At 38.2% G+C, this 23,200-nt stretch overlaps 1 long non-coding RNA gene across 3 annotated transcripts in view; it reads right to left on the minus strand.

The window, feature by feature from the left end:
• Positions 1-862: 862 nt before the first annotated feature.
• LOC128653668 (uncharacterized) overlaps positions 863-23,200 on the minus strand; it is a 66,849-nt gene continuing 44,511 nt past the window's right edge. The window contains exons 1-8 of one of the 3 annotated variants that reach the window (XR_008401380.1): positions 13,417-13,480; positions 10,598-10,735; positions 8,420-8,524; positions 7,791-7,859; positions 6,042-6,134; positions 5,509-5,590; positions 3,760-3,835; positions 863-1,035 (exon numbers count right to left, since the gene is read on the minus strand). This is a non-coding gene — a long non-coding RNA (uncharacterized LOC128653668). Of the gene's footprint in view, positions 1,036-3,759; positions 3,836-5,508; positions 5,591-6,041; positions 6,147-7,790; positions 7,860-8,419; positions 8,525-10,597; positions 10,736-13,416; positions 13,481-23,200 lie in introns of those variants that run through there. The other 2 variants (XR_008401382.1, XR_008401381.1) reach the window with 2 other exon arrangements.

Consider the following 23,200-nt stretch of genomic DNA (forward strand, 5'->3'; position numbering starts at 1 on the left):
TTTTTCATATGCAGGGGAGGGGGGAGTGTCTGCTCTCTTTTCGTTTCCAGACCCTTTCACTGGGTCTCCAACACTAACCTCATTAACATTGCTAAACTGGGAGCTTCTAAGTAAGTGTTTAAAAGGTTTTTACAGGATGTTTACATCAGTATCCGCACATATTCTTTATAGTAGTGTATTACATGCAGTTACATGAAAATGAGTGTATATGAGCTACAGCATCCCTGTTCTGTGAGTTTGTGTGGTCTAGCGCTTTACGGCCGAGCTCTTGTTGCTTATAGCACTTACAGCTGACCAAGACTCATCTAGTAGGGCAGAAATTTCACAAACTGACTTGTTTAGTATGACCCATCGTACTGCCACTGTGCGGCTATGGAGAGGTTATGGCTACATGCTGGACTTCATACACTTATTAGCAATGGGTGTGGATGAAACACCTGAACTCCATTATTACAAGTATCTACTTACCGAAAATACGCCCCCACACATACATTTTTATTTTAAAATGATATATTACACACACATACCCAATCCCAATCCCCGGAATTCCAAAATCTGTGCAATAATAAAAAAAAAAAATTACCATTTTCCCTGCCCGCATGTTTGGTATTTCATTTAGCTGCAGCATCAGCACAAAACTAAGCACCCACAGCGCAGCTGTTTTTTCAATGAGATGACGTTTTAGTAATTAGCTGTGCTATTGAAAAACTGAGCTGTGGGTGGCCGGAGGCGCTTAGACAAAAAAAAATGTGAATGATGGTCACCTTTATGTTAAGTGATGCTAATTCTAGCGTTTCATAAATAGTAGGGTTTATCAGCACTTTAATGCATAACCATATAAATAAAAAACTATAACAAAATGTAAGATAAGTCAAAGCTTTATTAATGGAACAGATATCAAACACTTTATTAGCATTTTATTAAATAGCCAGGTTTATAGTTCAAACAGGAACGCCAAGGACAATCCCTTTCCATGGGTACACGAGTTGAGAGCAGCAGAGTTGCACAAAACACACGTACTCCAGCTGTTAACACCTGCAAAAAAAAAAAAAAAAAAAAAAGTGAGAATATAGAACAAAATGTAAAGTTATTCCTACAAACCATAGAGAATAACATACAGTAGACATGGTGTACACTTTTCTCCTCAAATGCATCCATTTGAATATGTTGTATTCAGGGAACACCTACAACTGGTATCAACTCATTCAGCAATATGCATTTTTTCCTGTTTAACCCCTTAACGAACAGTGCCGTACAGGCGCAGTAGTTTATTAGCCCTAAAGGATGCTGCTGTCCTGGGCTCTTTCTGCAACAATCTAGCCGACAGTGGCGAGATTGCTCTATTCTGCATGTCCCACTCGAGCAAAGAGAGCCGTGTGTGAATCCTACACTGCACAAAATGGAAAACAAAAAAAAAAACAAAAAAAAAAAAAAACACTACAGCCACACAATCTTACAAGCTACATGATTAACCCCTACACTGTCAGGAATTTCATAAGTCTGTGCCAAGTTCATACTTTACTGTTATCTTGTGGGATTTAACAAAAAATTTATCGTAGTAAACTTTCTTTAGCGGAGAATGGAAATAAAGGGACATCTAAGGCGCACAATCCCGTGCTAGTCCTGGGACAAGCATACAGATGCTTACATTTGGTCTAGTGGGATGAGGCTACCAAAGACAGAGGTAACATACGGTCATTTTTTACAGAGATACTAAGGTGATATTTTATCGTCAGCCTTTTACAGATTTGCTACATCACTTTTAAATGATTCAGCATTTGGTTGTCTCTTTAAAAGTACAACTCCATCAGATCTGAAACCGTTTGTCCTAATACAGAATTAAAGGGACACTCAAGTCAAAATAAACTCTGAATGATTCAGAAATAACATGCAGTTTTAAGACATCAAAATTTTGCAGTCTTTTTATATTCACACTTTCTGAGGGAACAAGCCCCTACTGAGCACGTGCACAAGCTCACAGGTTATATTTCCGTAGGCTCAAGAAGTACGTGCCCATGTCTTAGGAACTGCATAGGCAAAAGGGTTTGCAACAATGCTCAAGACATCCGCTCGAGCCTACCTCATTATGCTCTTATGAAAAGAAATGTAAGCAAAAAGGGGGGGGGGGGGGGTGAGATACATTATAAAGAGAAGTAAAATAAAGCGCGAGGTACATTATAAAGAGAAGTAAAATAAAGCGCGAGGTACATTATAAAGAGAAGTAAAATAAAGCGCGAGGTACATTATAAAGAGAAGTAAAATAAAGCGCGAGGTACATTATAAAGAGAAGTAAAATAAAGCGCGAGGTACATTATAAAGAGAAGTAAAATAAAGCGTGAGGTACATTATAAAGAGAAGTAAAATAAAGCGTGAGGTACATTATAGAGAGAAGTAAAATAAAGTGTGAGGTACATTATAAACAGAAGTAAAATAAAGAGAAGTAAAATAAAGCGTGAGGTACATTATAAAGAGAAGTAAAATAAAGCGTGAGGTACATTATAAAGAGAAGTAAAATAAAGCGTGAGGTACATTATAAAGAGAAGTAAAATAAAGCGTGAGGTACATTATAAAGAGAAGTAAAATAAAGCGTGAGGTACATTATAAAGAGAAGTAAAATAAAGTGTGAGGTACATTATAAAGAGAAGTAAAATAAAGCGTGAGGTACATTATAAAGAGAAGTAAAATAAAGCGTGAGGTACATTATAAACAGAAGTAAAATAAAGTGTGAGGTACATTATAAAGAGAAGTAAAATAAAGCGTGAGGTACATTATAAACAGAAGTAAAATAAATTGTACACAAATATTCTGACAGACTGAAGCAAAGAGCAGTGATCATTACAGCATCCCAGAACCAGTTCTCACCTATAGCGGCAATAGGAAATTAAGTAACTGAACAAGGTACAGTTTATATAGAGGGTGTGTGAGTTCTAGATGTGTTACAATAGTCACATTTTATCTATACTGATGAACCTATGAGATGGTGACAAAACAAGTTGAAATCCTTAAAAATGCCAAATGCATCAATTTTTTTTTTTGTGATTTGGAAATAAACAATTTTAAACAACTTTCCTTATTACTTCTATTATCAAATGGGCTTCATTCTCTTGTTATCCTTTGCTGAAAGAACAAACATTGCACTACTGGCAGCTAGCTGAACACATCTAGTTAGCCAATCACAAGAGACAAATGTCTGCAGGAACCAATAAGCTGCTAGCTCCCTTTACTGTAGGATATGTGCATATTCTTTTTTTCACCAGAAATACCAAGAGAAAATTGAAGTGAATTTAGAAGTGAGGGAGACAGAAATTCCTTCTACCTGGGCCATGTGAATTTTTAAACCCGGAAACCTTAGTGACTTAGCATTAAGTGCCATTGCTATGACAATGAGACTTATGCAATTTTAATAAACAAACCCCCCTCCCCCCCACCCCCAGTAAGCAAAATATAAAAGGGATATGAAACCCAAATGTCCTGGGTAGTGCTTGTCGATTGGTGGCTAAATGTAGCCAATAAATCAGCAAGCGCTACCCAGGGTTCTGAACCAAAAAATGGGCGGCCTCCTAAGCTTACATTCCTGCTTTTTCAAATAAAGATTAAGAGAACGAAAATTTGATAATGAGTAAATTGGAAAGTTGCATGCTCTATCTGAATCATGCAATAAAACATTTGGGTTTTTATATCCCTTTAAGATGCAGGGAAACAAAAAATGCAAGCATTGAAAGTTGTAAATGCTACATCTTCACAACCACTCATGCTTACCTGGGCTGATGCAACAGAGAAATGTTTCATGTAGACATTTTGTCCAGTGCTTGAAGATCTGTATATAAAACAAAATCTATATACAGAAAACAAAATTAGTGTAAGAAACTAGACAACCTGGTGCTCTAAATGCACCCAGTGTACAAAAAGTACAGAGCTAAAGTTGCCTTTCCCATATTTAAGCCAAACATATTATACATAACAATCATACATAATAAATATACATAATAAATTATACATAATTATATATTATACAAAACAATTATAGATATTATACATAATTATAAAAATATTGACAATAGATAACCAAACAGACTGAAATCTGATTAGCTTCCCATGATCACAGACAGTGAGAGCAGCCGCACTCTACACTCACTACCCGTGAACACTTCTGCAGACACAGAACTCAATGTGTTCAGTTACCATACTACAAATAACTTTATACAGAAAATACATATTATACATAATATATAGAACAGACATTATACATAATAAAAAAAATATAGAACATACATATTATACATAATAATAATAATAATAATAATATAGAGAAAAAACATATTATACATAATGATAAAATATATAGAACATTCATATACATAATATATATTATACAGAACAATTATACATATTATACATTATAAAAATATTGTACAAAATATTGTACAATAGATAACCAAACATAGACTGAAATCTGATTAGCTTCCCATGATCACAGACAGTGAGAGCAGCCGCACTCTACACTCACTACCCGTGAACACTTCTGCAGACACAGAATTCAATGTGTTCAGTTACCATACTACAAATTATAACTTTATACAGAATATATAGAAAATACATATTATACATAATAATAATATATAGAACATACATATTATACATAATATATAGAACATACAATTATACATAATAATAATAATAATAATAATAATAATATTATAGAAAATACATATTATACATAATAATCTATACATATATATTATACAGAACAATTCTACATAATTATAAAAATATTGTACAAAATATTGTACAATAGATAACCAAACATAGACTGAAATCTGATTAGCTTCCCATGATCACAGACAGTGAGAGCAGCCGCACTCTACACTCACTACCCGTGAACACTTCTGCAGACACAGAACTCAATGTGTTCAGTTACCATACTACAAATAACTTTATACAGAATAATAATAAACATTATACATATATATATCAACGTAGCGTTCTGAACACGTCTGAGGACGGATGAATCTGGTTGAATCCTCGTCATACTTGAATGGTGTCCCAGCGAAGTCTCATCTTGTGCAGAAGAATGACGTAGCAGATCTTGAGCAGCAGATGTGTCCTTTTCATGCAGCAAACAGCAGCTTGACCGGATAACCTTAAAGAAATGTTAATGGGAGATGCACAGGAGACAGATATACATTCACAATAAACCAAGAAAAAAAAAAAAATGCCAAAAAGGCATTTGGAGGTACAGATTGGAATCTGCCTAGCTTTCCATGATCACGGGTGGTGAGAGCAGTTCGGCCGCACTGTCCCCACTGCCTATAAACACAGTTGTCAAACACAGAATACAATGTATACCTCCTCCTGCCTTTGTTATGGCAAATGATCAATCATCAAATCATAAAACCTTAGCTTAACAGCAGCATTAAGGTTTCTGCTTTATAATTTATAAAGCAGTTTGTTATAAAATTGAATCTAATATATGGGAAAGGCAACAGTAGCCCCAGTCTCTGTCCTTACCAACTTGCAGCCTGGATGTCAGCAGACGCAGTTGAGGTGAAGACCTCTGTATATTATGGCATCTCGCTTCACATTGCTAGATCTGTTGAGAAGAGGAAACAAAGTTTCAGTTCTTGCACAGCAATACATAAGTAGCTATAAAAAGTCCTTTTTATAGCTATCCCTAAAAGGCAAATACAGAGAAGGGGGTGTAGTGAAGTGTGCTTCCCGCACTGCATGATAAACACAAATATGATCATTCATGTACAGATTATAAGCGCAACCCCCCCCCCCCCCCCCAATCTCTCTGTCTAAAAGGTCATGAAAAGAAAGTATTTTCTATCTTTCACATCGGTTTCCTAACGGTGTGTATATATGTTAACATAACAAAAGTGACATAGGGACACAGAAAAAAAAAAACATAACATAAGAAAATACAGTAATATTTAAACTTAAACATGGTTTAAAATAGAACTCTAGGATGCTTGACTTATAAATTAAACATTCACGATTCAGCTACAGTATATAACAACTTTCCAATTTATTTATATTACCAAATTTGCTTTATTCCTTTTGGTATCCTTTGTTGAAGAATAAAGCCAAGTCAGCTGAATGGAGCCCAGGAGTGTGCACGTAAAATACAAAGTCTGTCGAAAGAACTGAAATAAGGGGGCAGTCTGCAGAAGCTTAGATACAAGGTAATCAGAGGTAAGAAGTATATTTAACATAACAGTGTTGGTTATGCAAAACTGGGGAATGGTAAATAAAGGGATTATCTATTTTTTTAAACAATAACAATTCTGGTGTAGACTATCCCTTTAACAAAATGATACTAAGCAAAATTGATAACAGAAATAAAATAGGAAACTTGTTTAAATGGATTAGATAGAGTGATATTTTAAAAAGGACAGTTCACCTAAAAATGTTCTCAATGATCCCTTTTACCTGCTGGAGTGCATTTAATTGTTTCTAATGAACTCATTTACCCCTATTTTGGCAATTGAAATAGCTTATTTAGCTTGTGGTTTCCCAACCTATACTGAAAGTTTTGATACTGGAGTCTCAGCTATTGCATAGCCTAAGTAAACACAGCCATCAGAAGAAATTACACTCACAGTGGGGTGCAGGATAGTAAAGTAATACAATTATTATTTTCCATTGTTCCCTCTATGTATTGAGCTTTAGTTTTCCAGAGAAATTTAAGATAAGGAAGCAAGTGTGTGTACACATCGTGATAACATAATGAGATCTGATATTAACTGAAACTCAACCCATTCTAATAGGCTGTGGTTTAAAAGGACAAAACCAGCTACTTCATATACACAAATAAACCCGAAAATGCAATTTCTCACATTTTATCTACTGCAGCTGGTATAAACAAGTCATTGAAAATAAATATAAAAACTATTTTACAGTGTACTGTCCCTTTAAGGTTAATTTTTTTTACCACTGGCTGTTATGATCCCATGTGCAAGCAAGTAAACATTTACATTAAAAAGGGACAGTCCAGTCAAAATTAAACTTTCATTATTCAGATAGGACTTGTAATTTTATTCAACTTTCCAATTTACTTTTATTATCAAATTTGCTTTGTTTTCTTCTTATTCTTGGTTGAAACTAAACCTAGGTAGGCTCATATGCTAATTTCTAAGCCCTTGAGGGCTGCCTCTTACCACATTTTTTTAAATTGCTTTTAACAACAAGAGACTGTAGACCATATAGATAACACTGTGTTCAGGCACAAGGAGTTATTTAAGAGTTAGCACAACACAATACTAAATGCAACTCAGTAGATTTGATATAGTCACAGTCATGTGATCAGGGGGGCTGTCAGAAGGTTCTTAGATACAAAGTAATAACTGTTGGCTGTGCAAAACTGGGGGGGGGGGGTAATAAAGGGATTATCTGTCTTTTTAAAACAATAATTCTATTGTAGACTGTCCCTTTAATAAATAGCTGCCTATGCTCGTCAATCTTGCTTAAAAAGCTAAAACACTGTTTTATCTTAGGAAGAAAAAAAAAAAAAAAGGCTATATTGCCCCACAACATACTATTTAATGCCCCTTTAAGAGACAAGATAGATATACACTAGGACTATCAAATTCTTTCCCTATTCCTTTAAGGATAAAAGTTTATCAAAATTAAAAAGTACAGTCAGGCCACAAAAAGATGGGTCATTGAGGAAGTTACGTTGTGGAGACGAAACATGTTTGCCCTAATATATTTCCACTTCCCTCTGATTTCAAACTGATGCTGCCGTTTTTAAAGTGCTGAAAAGGAATAAAGACCATCTTTTTACTAACCGGAGTCTGCTGGGTCCTTTCTTGGAGTGCTGGAGGAATACTGTTGATTGATTAGGCCACAAAGAGACACTGCAAGGACAAGTGGACAACATTATAGTGGTAAAATTACATTAGTTAGAATATGTAATTTTAAGACTAGTGATCCTGCACCACTGTGTGGATTAACACACACAGTAGAAATACTGCTTGGGACCCCCAGAGCAGTGCCGGTCCCAATCAGCAGCGCTTTCTGCTTAGGACTAGCAGTGCTCTGTGGGTCTTGAGCAGGACATTATTGTTAGTGTTAAAAATGACATGCTCTAATGCTGTGTGTTTAGTCCCAAGCAGATACAATCAGTAACACAACTCAGATGTTTAACTAGCGCCACCAATTGGGACCAGCACTGCTTTGCTGGTCTGAAGAAGTACTTCTACTCTGTGTTTACCCCTTTGCGGGTTAAAACACACAATAATGCAGGGTCGCTAGTCTTAAAATTCCATTTGCTAATAACAAATTAGAGCATGTAATGGATTGACTATTATCACCATTTAATTATACTATATGTCTGAAACAAAAATGATCTACTGTTATACAGGAAACAGCTTGAATACTATGAATTTAATGTATTTTACAACAATTTAACTCTTACCTGGTTTAACAAAGGAGGCACAGACATTTCTTTTGACAATAAGCTAGACACTAAGTGTTGGCTGTATGTCACCTGGTGCTGTAGATCTGAAAACTTTAGCATCACCTACAGATACGGGGGGGAAAAAAAAAATACATGCTACTTAATGTAAGAAACAGGACATTGTGGTAAATTTGCATTGCCTATAGTTAATACTCAAGTAGAAAATGCAGAGATAAAACACTTATAAGAATGAGTCACTTATAAGAATAAGTATAAGTCTTAAGGTCTATATTCTGGGCTGCACAGCATATCTATTTAGTGGGTTTAAGTGGTTAGTTATAGGACCAAATGCTTCAAAACTACCGCCTAACAGTCACTCCATATCATCATTTCATAAATGCAACAATTATAAAATAAAGAGCATAAGGGAAAGAAATCCAGGTGTCTGTGGAAAGGTATAAAAGGATCAGGAATTAGGTTAGTAAAGATTTGGTAATTATAGTCAGTGACAGAGAAATAATAAATGCAACAAGCGTGTACCATGAATGTTAGTTGTGCATTTTCTAGGTTGGGCTTGCGTGGGACATATGATGGGGAGCATGACCTAAGGCTGAGGAGACAAACTTGTAATGTACCACAGTATATAACTAGCCTTGGGTAGCTTCAGCAGGGGCCCGCTGCTTACACTTCCCAAAGACACAGCTGCTATGAAGACCGTTTACTGTATCTACCGCTAATAAACATATGGAAGAGAGATCTTTGCCAAAAAGGAGTTACTTGGATATAGCATGTGGGAAGCAGTCATGTAGGAAAACAAGACAAAGGTCCTTAGAGTACTTTGAAAAGGAGCGATATAGTTGTCATGTACTTTAATAGGAGAAAATGCATTAGGCTATTTTTATTTAATATAGACTATAAAGTCAGAAACTTTACTTTGAAAAATAGGGAAAATTCAAAATGCTATATTAGAGGTAAATTATTTTATTTTAAAATATCATGCTCATAGGCGTCAAGAGACAATTTACAATCCACCATAGCTTTACAGCTGTATCCATGGGCACAGGGAGCAGGCGCGCACTGCTCCACATGTCCATAAAAACAGCTGCCACCATGTGCAGAGAGCTCACTGTAACATCTGCCAGTGATCATGTTGGGTCTAACAGGACAGAAGTAAATTATGCTGTTAAGCAGCCATTGAAAATAGGGGGGGGGGCAGAAATTTATTTTAGACTAAACATGCCCAAAGGCTTCAGAAACAGTTTACACCCCACCATAGCCTTACAGCTGTAGCCACGGGCACCAGGAGCAGGTGCGGACTGCTCTTAGTGTCCGTAACTACAGCTGCCACCATGTGCAGAGAGCTCACTGTAGCGTCTGCCAGTGACCATGTTGGGTTTTACGGGAGAGAAGTAAATTATGCTGTTAAGCAGCCATTGAAAATAAGAAGGGGGGGGGGGGATGCCATGCTAAAGGCAGTAATTTATTTTAGACTATACATGCCCAAAGGCTTCAGAGACAGATTACACCCCACCATAGCCTTACAGCTGTAGCCACGGGCACCAGGAGCAGGTGCGGGCTGCTCTTAGTGTCCGTAACTACAGCTGCCACCATGTGCAGAGAGCTCACTGTAACGTCTGCCATTGACCATGTTGGGACTATCAGGAGGGAAGAAAGTAAAATTATGCTGTTAAGCAGCCATTGAAAATAAGGGGGGGGGATGCCATGCTAGAGGCAGTAATTTATTTTAGACTATACATGCCCAAAGGCTTCAGAAACAGTTTACACCCCACCATAGCCTTACAGCTGTAGTCACGGGCACCAGGAGCAGGTGCGGACTGCTCTTAGTGTCCGTAACTACAGCTGCCACCATGTGCAGAGAGCTCACTGTAACGTCTTCCAGTGACCATGTTGGGTTTTACGGGAGAGAAGTAAATTATGCTGTTAAGCAGTCTTTGAAAATAGGGGGAAATAAAATATAATCCTAGGGGCAGAAATTATTTTAGACTAGTCACATGTCCAGAGGCTTCAGAAACGGTTTACACCCCACCATAGCTTTACAGCTGTAGTCACGGGCACCAGGAGCAGCCGCGGACTGCTCTTAGTGTCCGTAACTACAGCTGCCACCATGTGCAGAGAGCTCACTGTAACGTCTGCCAGTGAACATGCAACACCTACATATTAATAACCTGTACTTACCTGCAAACTGGTCTCACAGCCTTGTGGAAGAAAATTAAGCTGTCATATGCTTGAAGTTTCCATAAAGCCATTCTGCCATCACCTGTTTCTAATCGCTGGAGCCATTTTTGAGCTGGACAGATATTCCAAACAAGCCAGCTAAAAGAGACAAAATAGACTTAATACATTTACATTATAGATTCCAGAGAAGTAACCTAGCAGAGGTAGTCAGGCTATGGCAACAGTATACAAAGGGATTTATTATAAGAATTTGAGAAACCATTCTTTAGCCTGTGAGAGAGATGAGTGAGTGTGTGTACATACATATACACACATATACACACATATACACACATATACACACATATACACACATATACACACATATACACACATATACACACACATATACATACACACTAAACAAAAAAACAAACACACACCATGCAACTACACTCAAAATACTTAAAGGGACAATTTACTCAAAAATATTCTCTTTAATTTGTTCGAAATTATCTATTTTACCTGCTGGAGTGCATTGCATGGTTTACAAGTAGCTAGTTTACCCTTATTTGGGCATTTGAAATAGCCGATTTAGCCTGTGGTATCCCAACCTATACTGAAAATTTATTGGACTTAAAAAGGACAGTCATTTTGGGAACAAAAACCATTTAAAAAAAAAAAAAAATAACTTGACATTTACATTTTTATAATTAAAATCCATTAATATTGTTTTTGCATTTTTAAGTTATTTACCTTTTAAATTTATAAGCTTCCCAGTGCCCTCTGAAATCAACTTTCAAAGACCAATAAGCAGGGCAGTCATACGACCTCTGTGTACATCTGCTCATAAAGACTGCCTGGCTTATTCATCAGCACTCAGAAACTGAGCAGTGTTTGAGAATGCTGGTGCACCGGCAACCAATCAGCCTTCTCTGCAAGCTGACATCTCCAAGGCAACCACAAAGCGTCCTCCGTGTCTGCAGCTCAATTTGAGCAGATCTGCATGCAGTGGGTGTTCATTTTCTATTATGAGACCAGCAGAACTATAACAGCTATGTTTAAAATAAAGAAAAGTGTCTGCTTTGTTTATCAAGCCCCTTACAACGAGTGCCCCAGACTACCTCATCAACAGTGCTAAACTGGGAGCTCCCAAGTACGTTTGTAAAAGGTTTTATACTGGATTTTTAGATCAGTATCTTATTCTTTATGGTATTGTCTATTACATGCCGTTAAATGAAAATTGGTGTATACTGTCCCTTTAATGATTTCATATACTTATAGTTGCTTAATCAAAATAAAAGCAATTAACTTGTAATGTGTTAGTAAAATATATTTTACATCATAATCCCTTTATTATCTATTCTTCCCTAGTTTTGCATAACCAACGCTGTTATAGAAATATACTTTTTACCTCTGATTAACTTGTATCAATGCTTCTGAAGACTGCCTCCTTATCTCAGACCTTTTGACAGACTTGCATGTCAGGCAATAAATGTGCTTACGCTTAAATAACTCCACGGCCACGTGCACAATGTTATTTATATGAAACATGAACTAAAGCCCTCTAGCAGTAAAAACTGTCAAATACATTCAGATAAGAGGCGGCCTCCAAGGGCTTATGAGCCTACCTAAGTTAGCTTTAAACTAATAATACAAAAAGAACAAAGCAAATTGGAAAGTTTTTTTAAAATTGCATGCACTATCTGAATCATGAAAGTTTAAGTCTGACTAGACTGTCCCTTTAAGTTCAAGTAATTGACAAACTATGTAAAACACAGCCAGCAGAAGAAATGACACTCCTGGTGGGTAGAAGAGATAACTAAATAAAATACCTTTTCCATTGTAAGTATTGGTGTTTGGTTTATAAACAGACACAAGATAAGGAAGCAAATGTGTGTACACAAACTGGTAACATAATGAGATAAATTGTACCTGCAAGGTCAACCAACTTTAAAACCAAAAATGTAATATCTTATAAATAAACCTGAAAATGCAATTCCCCATACACTTTATATACTCTGCAGCTGGTATAACAAGTCATTGGAAATACATTAAGCAAAAAACAATTTTACTGTATACTGTCCCTTTAAATAGAAAGGTAAAAACAGAAATGTGCATCAATGCATTTAAATAGAAGCATTTACACAATACTGTATACAAAACATGCTCAAACAACACAAAGCCCACTTAATTTAAAGAGTAATATACTAGCAGGCAAGTTTTTTCCTTTTTTAAAAAAATAAATATTTAAAAAAACTTCCTTGTGCAAGTGAGTAATACACCCATTTATTTAAAATGTTGGCTATTTCTATTGGATACTTCTAGAGACATTTACAGACTGATCTCTTACACTAAAAAAATAATCTGCCATTGCAAAAGTTTCAGTTCCTTCCTAGCCTAATTATGTGCTTACAAACAAGCTACACATTCCATTCAGTCAGTACAAAGCAGTTTGTTTTTTACACTGCAGAGCTGTAACTTCTTTTTATCCACTGAAATCAAGAGCACTGTCTCTTATTTGTAATCAGAGCTATAGATCAAATCAATGCTACACAACTAAACGTTTATAACATCAAGAAATCTTTTGTAAACGTTTAACAGCAAAATGCTTACAGTATTAATGGAGAAAGCACACGTAATGAAGATAGGGAATTTATTTGTTTCTGCATTGCAGCTAAACAGTTTACTAGGTCACATTGAAAGCATAATAAGCAGACAATTTAAGCACTTGGCTCATATACACACTCATCTGCAGGCAAACACATGATATAAATATCACTGCTGAATATAAGATACAAATCACATATTTTAACACAACAAAGTAATGCAAATCTCACCTGCTAAGTTTTTTGGCGCAATTTCAGCTTTCCGGAAGCAACCTCATGGCTTTATGATCATGTGGCATACAGCAACCAATCAGAATAAAGGTTTTTTTTTCTCTTTCTTTTTTTTTTTTTTTTTAAACATGCTTTATTTGTATGTAACACTACATGATGGAAAGTGAATTTCTCACGAAACAGTTCATTTTTATTATGTTTTTTTTTCTAGCAGATTTAACAACATTTAATTAAATGTAAGTTATTTTCTTGGATATACAGCAATATTTAACTTTAAAAATTGGTATGGGGTGACCAACAATAATGCTGGACTGGTTATATCTCCAAAAGCTTAAAAAGGAACAGTCTTAAAGGGACATGCACACACAGTCTTTAAATAGACAACTCATGTCTCACACAGTCTTAAAGGGACAGATCACAGTATGTGAACCTTGCACACTAAGTCTTAAAGGGGCAGGCACACAGACTTAAAGGGACATGAAACATTTTTTCTAACATGTTTCAGATAGAGAACAATTACATGGGAACAGAAGGTTTTTAGGGTCCCTTTAAAAAGACAATTTACACCACAACGCACACAATCTTATTGGTAAAGGAGCACAAATACCCAAAGCACACAGTCTTAAAAGAACAGCTGATACCATACACAGTCTGAGAGGCAACACAAGTCTGTGTATCCTTCAGACTATTACCAGGCTCCTCTCCCCTGGACTCCTCCTCAGGCATTAAAGGGACATAAAACTCAAACATTTTCTTTCATTATTCAGATAGAGCATGCAATTTGAAACTTTCTAATTTACTTCTATTATCTAAACTGTTTTGTTCTCTTTAATTCTTTTATTGACAGGGATACCTAGGTAGACTCAGGAGATGCTCATTGTTGGCTGCACATATATGTCTCATGTTATTGGCTTTCCAATGCTCCTAGTAATGTATTGCTGCTGCTTCAACAAAGGATACCAAGAGAATGAAGCAAATTAAATAATAAAGTAAACTGGACAGTTGTCTAAAATTGAATCATGAAAGAAAGATTTCAATATCCATGTCCCTTTAAGGCCTAATTGATCTTTTATGCCTCCTTAAAAGGTACAGGACACCTTACTGCAGCATGAACAAAAATCACTCTCTTTGACAAAAGCCTTTATGATACTACCCCTGTCACATAAATTACACATTTGGGGCTGTTAGCTACTGGGACCCATGAAGCACCTAAGCGAACAGAGCTTTAAAAGGACACCGTCTTAAAGAAATAGGCACACAGCCTTTAAAGGGACAACTGTACACAATTTAAATGGTACACGGCTTAAAGGAATAGATTACACCACACACAAACAGTCTTAAAGGGACAGATGCACTCACACAATACATACACCCTTAAAGCACTCTAAATACAGTATTAAAAGGGACAGATCACAGCATGCACAAAGACAGGTGGTGCATGCAGTCTTAAAGGGAGAGCTCACACCATATGCACAGTGTCTTCAGGGTATAGTCGCACGCAGAGTCACACAACCTTAAAGGAACAGCTCACACCATGCGGAAACAGTCTTAAATGGGCTTGCGCACACACACACACACAATACACGCAGGCTTACAGGGACAAACAAACAGCAGGCACAAAAACACACAGCCTTAAAGGGACAGCTCACAGTTTTCATGCACAGATTCAAATGGTTTAAAAATGTTATTGTTTAAAAAGATAGATAATCCCTTTATTTACCATTCCCCAGTTTTGCATAACCAACACTTAAAGAAATATACTTTTTACCTCTGTAATTACCTTGTATCTAAGCTTCTGCACACTGCCTCCTCATCTCAGATCTCAGCATACAATTTTAGACAATTTTCCAGTTTACTTCTATTATCAAATTTGATTAATTCTCTTGGTATAATTTGTTGAAGGAGCAGCAAAGCACTATTGGGAGCTAGCTGGACATATTGCATCAGTCAATAACAAGATGCATATAAAAAGCAGCCACCAATTAGCAGCAAGCTCCCAGTAGTGCATTACTGCTCTTGAGCCTACCTAGTTATGCTTTTAAAATAAGGATTCAAAGAGAACAAATTAGATAATGGAAGTACAATGTAAAGCAGTTTAAAATGGCATGTTCTATCTGCATCACAAAAGTTTAATTTTGACTTTACAGTCCCTTTAATCCCATAGTTCCCCTGCAATTCTATGTAAATAGAATCAACCCCTTACTAAATTTCAAGAAGCACAATGAATAGAATTTTGTTTGGATTGGGACAGATCTGCACAAGGACCTAAGTGTGAGGAGGGAGGGGCAAGCAGTAAAAATGAAACTTATAATTATTTTAAACTTTATTATTATATTTATTTTAATTGTTATTAAGACAATTATTATTTTTCTTTGCTGAAAAGTTGATCAAATATGAACTATTGACTTATTAAACTAGAGATAATTCACCTCCCAATAATTTCATAATACAACTGGAAAAAAAAATCTGAAAGCTTATTCTAAAAATTAAACCTTTATGTAGAAAACCATGATTTAAATTTGAGTCTGACTCTAGTGATTTCAATTGTGGTTTAGAAATATGTAATTTGGGATTGAAATGAATTTGATTTTCTTTTTGTCTGGTTATATTAATGTAATGCAGGTTAAATCATCATGCTCTTCATCGGCTGCCTTATCCCCACTCAAGCATATAATTAGCATAGGAAGAATACTTTTGCATCAAGAACAAAGTCAATTATTAACAATTCGGCATCTGTATAGCTGGACACCACAAAGCATCCTGGTTTATATGATGTTACACATCCTGAAATTATGCATGAGGAAGGGCTGGGCTAGGCCCGAAACGTTTCAGATATTTGTTGACTCATGTTGTAATATTAATAAAGGTATTTTATTATTGGAAGTGCTGGAGGACTTGTTGCTTTACATATGATTTGAGACTCGGTAAGTCTCTTCCGGGCACTCCGTTTAACCCTTTAACGCCGTTAGGACGTTGTATTTTGTCCGAATTTTGCTGGTGCTTTAGCGTCGAAGGACGAAATACAACATCCTAACTGCTTGGCTTTCCCGAAGCCACTGGCGCTTCCCTGATGGGATCGCGATCTGGAGGGCGTGCCTAGCATCATAGGGATGCCCCCCTGACGCGATCCCATCATTTAAATATTGTGATCACTTGCACGATCGCAAGATTTAAATTTGTTTATATCGGAACAGCTGTTCCGATGTAGACAAGTTAACCACGGCAGGAAAAGGGTTAAAAAGTGCTGTTCCTATATCTGGATTGTTTACACATCCTGAAATTAGTCAGTGTTATTACCTCAGTATGTTTAACCTGCTAACTACTATCATTGGGCTGTAGTAATCAAGTACAATATATATATATATATATATATATATATACACACTCATATACACACACATTTTTGTTTATGTTTTACTTCTGCTGAAACACTAAATGAGCGTTTAACAAGTAGACGCCATTTTATGAGGTAAATAGTCATTTTGCTGCTGCAGTGATAGAAGATTTTAATTCAGTTCTTTGAATCAGTGGGATGTGGGGGTTGGGAGGTCACTGCTGGGGATCCACTGCCAAAAACTCTGTAGGCAGCAGCGGTGTCCATAGGAGACCATAAGCACTGGCCCCATAAAGCTAGCTCAAAGGTGGGCCTAGAAAACAATTACATTACCAGCACACAAAAAGTCTGATATCTTAAAGGGACATAAAACCAAATTTCTTTCCCTTTCATAATTCAGATAGAGAATGTACTTTTAAACAACTTTCCAGTTTACTTCTATTATCTAATTTGTTTTAATCTCTTGAAATCGTATGTAAAAAAGGGATACCTAGGTAGATTCAGAGGCTGCTGATTGGTGGCTGCTCATATATGCCTCTATATACGGCTCTCCCATTGCATTCAGCGTCCTCCCAGTAGTGCATTGCTGCTTCTACAACAAAGGATACCAAGGGAATAAAGCAAATTGGATAATAAGTGAATTGGAAAGTTATTTAACATTGTATTCTTTCTCTGAATCATGAAATAAAATTTAGTGTTTCATGTCCCTTTAAACCCTGCTAAGCCCTGAAAAGAGCCGAACAGCATGAGCGGCCGCCTACTTCTTCATTCCGATCCTCACAAAGGATCTGAGTGCACATATCTAGACTAGGGTTCCCCCCTCAGCCATGTTTTCCTGGACACTTATGAGTTACACATGCTGCAGGGTGTGCAGAAGACAACATGCATTGCACACCTAAACAGCACACGAATAGTGACCCTAGAAAGCACTATTCATGTTCCTCCCTGCAACATGTGTAACTCATAAGTGTCCAGGAAAGCATGGCTGAGGTGTCAACCCTAATCTAGCCTATATATATATATATATATATGTGTGTGTGTGTGTGGGGGTATGTGTGTGTCAATTAAAGTGATATAAAACAGTTGCAACAATCATTTTAATAAAACATATCTTATTTGCTCGTATATCAACTGCACAGTATGGTAAAAAAAATGTGCATTTTATGCAGTTTATTACCTATATGTTCTCCTTTGCTGGCAGGCTCCATAGCTTCTGGTAGCAGCCCTGCAAAGGGGCTGGGAGCTGTACAGGAAGTGGGCGGTGCTAACAAGTGCACAGATACTTTTTTAAAAACAAGGAGAAGAAGGAAGAGGACGAAAGGAAGAAGAGATATCGGAAATTGCCAAAAGCTCTATCCAATTGGTCCAAGGCGTTCTGTATTTTGGCGGTGGTGGTGGGCGAGAAATTCCCGGAGCAATGTTCGGCATTGTTCTGCTATCACGACGAGATTTCGGGGGCTTATCGGACTTATGGGGGTTTGGCGTGGTGGCGGTACGATGAGCAGTTTCGGCAACGGATGGCGGTAAGACCGGAGATGCGGTGGGACGACAGGGACATGGGGGTATGGCTGGAGTTAATGACTCCATTGCGTGGGTCCTTTTGTGGCTCCAGGGGATCGGGGGGCAGCGGGACAGCAGCTGGTAACAGTGGAGGAGGAGCTGCATTGGCCATGAGGAAGGAACTCTGCTTCCAGTATAATGAAGGGCAATGTAAGTTCGGATCCGGGTGCAAGTACAAGCACGCTTGTTCGGGATGTGAGGGCGCCCACTTGTGGGCGAAGTATTTCAAGAGAAACGGGGGAGGTGGGAAGCCAGGCGAGGTTTCTGCTAAGGGCCAGGACACCGGTGAAGGTAGGAAAGATGGTGCCTTGGTTAGACCGGTTCGCTAAGGTAGGGGGTAAGGCGGGGGATGCAGAACTTTTGCTTACGGGTTTTAGCTCTGGGTTCTGGATTCCGTTCGAGGAGAAAGAGGGGGGTTCAAATTTCGGGGAATCTGAAATCGGCAAAGGAATTGCCGGAGGTGGTCCAGGGTAAAATTGACAAAGAAGTGGTGTTGGGGAGAATGGCGGGCCCCTTTTCACACACGCCTTTCCAAAATTTGAGGGTATCTCGGTTGGGGGTCGTGCCCAAAAAGGCGGTAGGGCAATTCCGCATGATCCACCATTTATCCTATCCGAAAGGGTCCTCGGTCAATGATGGCATTGACCCTGCAATAGCGGCAGTGAGGTATGCGTCATTTGATAAGGCGGTGGGGTTGGTAAGGGAGGCTGGCGTTGGCGCATTAATGGGGAAGGTGGATGTGGAGGCTGCCTTTCGGCTGTTACCAGTGCACCCGGCGTGCCATCATTTACTGGGTTGTTTTTTCTGGGGTTCCTTTTATGTGGATCTTTGTCTCCCAATGGGGTGCTCCATATCGTGTGCATACTTTGAGAAGTTCAGCACCTTTGTGGAGTGGGTCGTAAGGCAGAGTTCAGGGTTATCATTATTTGGACGACTTCCTGTTTGTAGGGGCCGCTGCAGGGAAATCGGATTGTGGACAGCTAATGGACCATTTTTTCAAGGTGGCTGAGGAATTTGGAATCCCGGTCGCACATGAAAAAACTGAAGGTCCGACCACCACTTTGAGTTTCTTGGGGATTGAAATCGATTCCATTCAAATGGAATGCCAGCTGCCAATGGACAAAGTAGTTGACCTGAAAGGGGTCATAGCGGGGGCAATTGGGAAGCGAAGGCTTCGGTTGTGTGAGGTACAGTCATTGGTGGGCAAGCTAAATTTTGCTTGTAGAATTATCCCGGTGGGGAGGGTTTTCTGTAGGAGGATCTCCATGGCCACGACGGGAGTCACGGGCCCCAAGTCGTGGATTACTTTGGGGGCAGACCTTAAGGATGATCTGAGAATATGGTTGTTGTTTCTGGCAGAATTTAACAGTCGGGCTTTGGTTCACGGTAGGTCGGTGACCAACGAAGAACTGCACCTCTTTACGGATGCAGCGGGGTCCTTAGGTTTTGGGGCTTACTGCCAGGGGAGCTGGGTGGCCAGGAAATGGCCAGCCCGTTGGGTCGAACAGGGTCTGACGAAGAATTTGGTCTTTTTGGAACTTTTTCCCCTACTGGTGGTAGTGAGGGTATGGAAAGATAAGCTGCAAGATAAGAGGGTGGTATTCCATTCTGACAACCTAGGGTAGTATTTGCGGTTAATAAATTACCTGCCGGTGGTCCGCCTGTTGAGGCTGTTTGTGCTTGACTGCATGAGGATGAATGTACTGTTTCATGCTGTGCATGTGTAACAATTAGCCTCCAAGTGGAGATACTGTGATATCTTGTTATAATTCAAAATAAAGGTGCTGTAGCACAAATTCTAATGGGAACACACACACTCTTATGTTCTCAATTAAAACTGTGTGCCTTTAATGTTTGATAGATTTGATGTATGCAAAACCAAGCTGTGAAATAGAATGTGCAATCATAAATACTATTAAAGTACACAGTAAGTGGGATAAAGAGGCTTAGATCTATAATGAAACTTCTCAGTAGAAATATAGTAGTATATCATATAACAAGTCAGTATGGAGAAACTTTCCTACGTAATAGAGTAATCATATAACATACACAATATGGAGAAACTTTCCAGCGTAATTAAGTACTATAGGCTTATTCCAGAACACAGAGATGTTAAATGTGATCAAAATGGCAAAGTAATCGAACTGGCAACAAGTGGAAGTAATCAGCACAATACCTTGTCTCGGCGTGCTTGGGAGTCACAGTATGGCAGATCAGAGTCACTGCTGATAGAAAGCAGGGAGGAGACTGAGTTCCGGAGCAGAGGTTGCAGAGCTGCGTGTGACGTCAGCGCCACTTCAGTGAAGCCGGTTTAAATTTACAAGGAGGTAAGTGCGATTATGTGAAAATATGAAAGTCCTTTAATAACGGCAGCAGGCAGAGTATAATTCAAGTCAAAACGCCACTTACATGTAATCAGTGAGATGCCAGAGGAGAGGTGGAAATTAACACTCCGTGAAGTTAAGGAGCCCACAAATGTGCGAGAGTAATCCAAGGAGTTTAGGTACTTTATAAGGAACGGAGGATGCAGCATACAAGCTAGAATTCCACAGTAGTTGATGGATAAGCTCAGCAGGCAGGCTAGAGAACTAGAAAGGTAGAGGAAGCACAAATAAGTGAGTATGTGCTCAGAAGAGCAGAGCTCAGTGTTACTCTAAAGAGGAATAACAAAATACTAAGCAAGGAGTGCTTAGTGAACAGGTGCTTTATGGGAGAACGTAGATAATGATTGGTGGAGAGAATTAAAGGAACAGTATACCCAAAAACCCTGACATGACTCCCCCCTCAAACAAGCTGATCCTCAGCTTGCAGTCTAGGACGATCCGGAAACCTCCGGTGAAACTGGGATATCAGACGGGATGCATTAACGTTAGAGGCAGGTTCCCAAGTATCATCTTCTTCTGAGTAACCCTTCCACCTAATCAAGTATTGTAGTACACCTCTCGAAAACCTCGAATCAACAACATCTTTCACTTCGTACACATCAGTATCATGACTGGTTGCAAGCGGTGGTAATCGTGGGAGTAGGGTTCTTGTGGGAGTGTAGGGTTTCAGGAGGGAGACATGAAATGTTGAATGAATTTTCATAGAAGGAGGTAAATCCAGGGAAACAGCATTCCTATTAATTATTTTGACAATAGTAAAAGGTCCACAGAATTTTTGTGTCATTTTCCTACTAGGTAGATGTAACTTTAAATTTTTAGTTGACAACCAGACTTGATCACCAATTTGATAATTTGGTGGTTCTCTGTGTCGTAAGTCATAGTAGTATTTTTGATTGATCTGAGCTTTATTGATATTTTCTTTGATAAATCTGAAGTTGTCTAAAAGTGCGTTATTTAGTTCATCTACCAAAGGAGATATGGAAGGAGTGGAACTAATCGAAGTGGTGGTTGGATGAAATCCGTAGTTAGCAAAAAATGGAGATAATTTTGTGGAAGAGTTGGTTAAGTTGTTATAAGAAAACTCAGCAAAAGGTAAGTATGTTACCCAATTTTCTTGTTGGTAGGAACAAAAGCATCGTAAGTATTCATCTAACCATTGGTTGATTCTCTCGACTTGTCCGTTTGTCTGTGGGTGGAAAGCTGTTGTGAATTGATGAGTTATGTTGATGGAATGGCAAAGTCTTTTCCAAAATCTAGATGTGAACTGAGATCCACGGTCTGACATCAATGTCAGGGGAACACCATGTAATCGAATCACATGTTGTATGAAGAGTGTGGCTGTTTCTGATGCAGTAGGAAGTTTATGAAATGGTATGAAATGTGCCATTTTAGTGAAAGTATCGACAACTACCATTATTGTTGTATGGTTATTAGATGGAGGTAGATCTACTATGAAATCAATTCCTATTTGCTTCCACGGTCTATCTGAAGCTGGGACTGACAGAAGAAGACCATAAGGTGCTTTTCGTTCTGTTTTACATGTTTGACAGGTGGCACAACCTTTTATGTAAGTTGAAACGGTTTTCCTTATATCTGGCCACCAGTAAGTTCTGGTTATGAGGTCCTCAGTGCGAAATACTCCTGGATGTCCTGCTAAAGGTGAATCATGATGTTCTTTGAGTACCTGGACTCTCATATTTTCAGGGACATAGATCTTATCTTTGTAATAGTATAATCCTTCTTTCTTGTCCATGGCCACGTTTACATCAATTGGAGGTGTGATTGATGACTTCTTGATGTCTGTGAGGAAGTCTGTAGTAAAACCAATGAAACGTTCAGAGGGAATTATGGAAGTGGGCATATCACTTGGAGTGGTTATTGATGTCTGTCGAGACAAAGCGTCTGCTTTTCCATTCCTATTTGCTGGGTGGTAGAGAATCTGAAAGTCAAATCTTGCGAAATATAAACTCCACCTAACCTGTCTGGCAGAAAGAGTTTTGTTGTTTTGAAGATATTGCAGGTTTTTGTGCTCTGTGTAGATTATGAACGGCTTTTTTTGCACCTTCCAGGAGATGCCTCCAGAACTCCAAGGATTTGCGGATAGCCAATAATTCCTTGTCTCCAATTGCATAATTTCTTTCAGCAGATGTCATACTCTTAGAGAAGAAGGAGATTGGATTAAGGGATCTTTTGACGTTTTCTGTTGAGATAGAACTGCTCCTATTGCAAAATCTGAAGAATCTACCTCAAGGATGTATTGTAAATCCACATTCGGGAATGTGAGAATGGGAGCTTCCGTAAAAGCTTGTTTAAGATAATAGAAAACTCTTGAATGAGTATTGTTCCAATGAAACTGTTGTGTAGATCCAGTGAGTTGAGTAAGAGGTCTGACAATTGAAGAAAAAGTCTTAATAAATTTTCTGTAATAATTGGCAAAACCTAAAAACCTTTGAAGAGATTTTTTGTCAGTAGGTTGTGGCCAATTTTTTACTGAGTCAACCTTCTC

The sequence above is a fragment of the Bombina bombina genome, chromosome 3 (genome assembly GCF_027579735.1).
Source record: "Bombina bombina isolate aBomBom1 chromosome 3, aBomBom1.pri, whole genome shotgun sequence".
Classification (NCBI taxonomy): domain Eukaryota; kingdom Metazoa; phylum Chordata; class Amphibia; order Anura; family Bombinatoridae; genus Bombina; species Bombina bombina.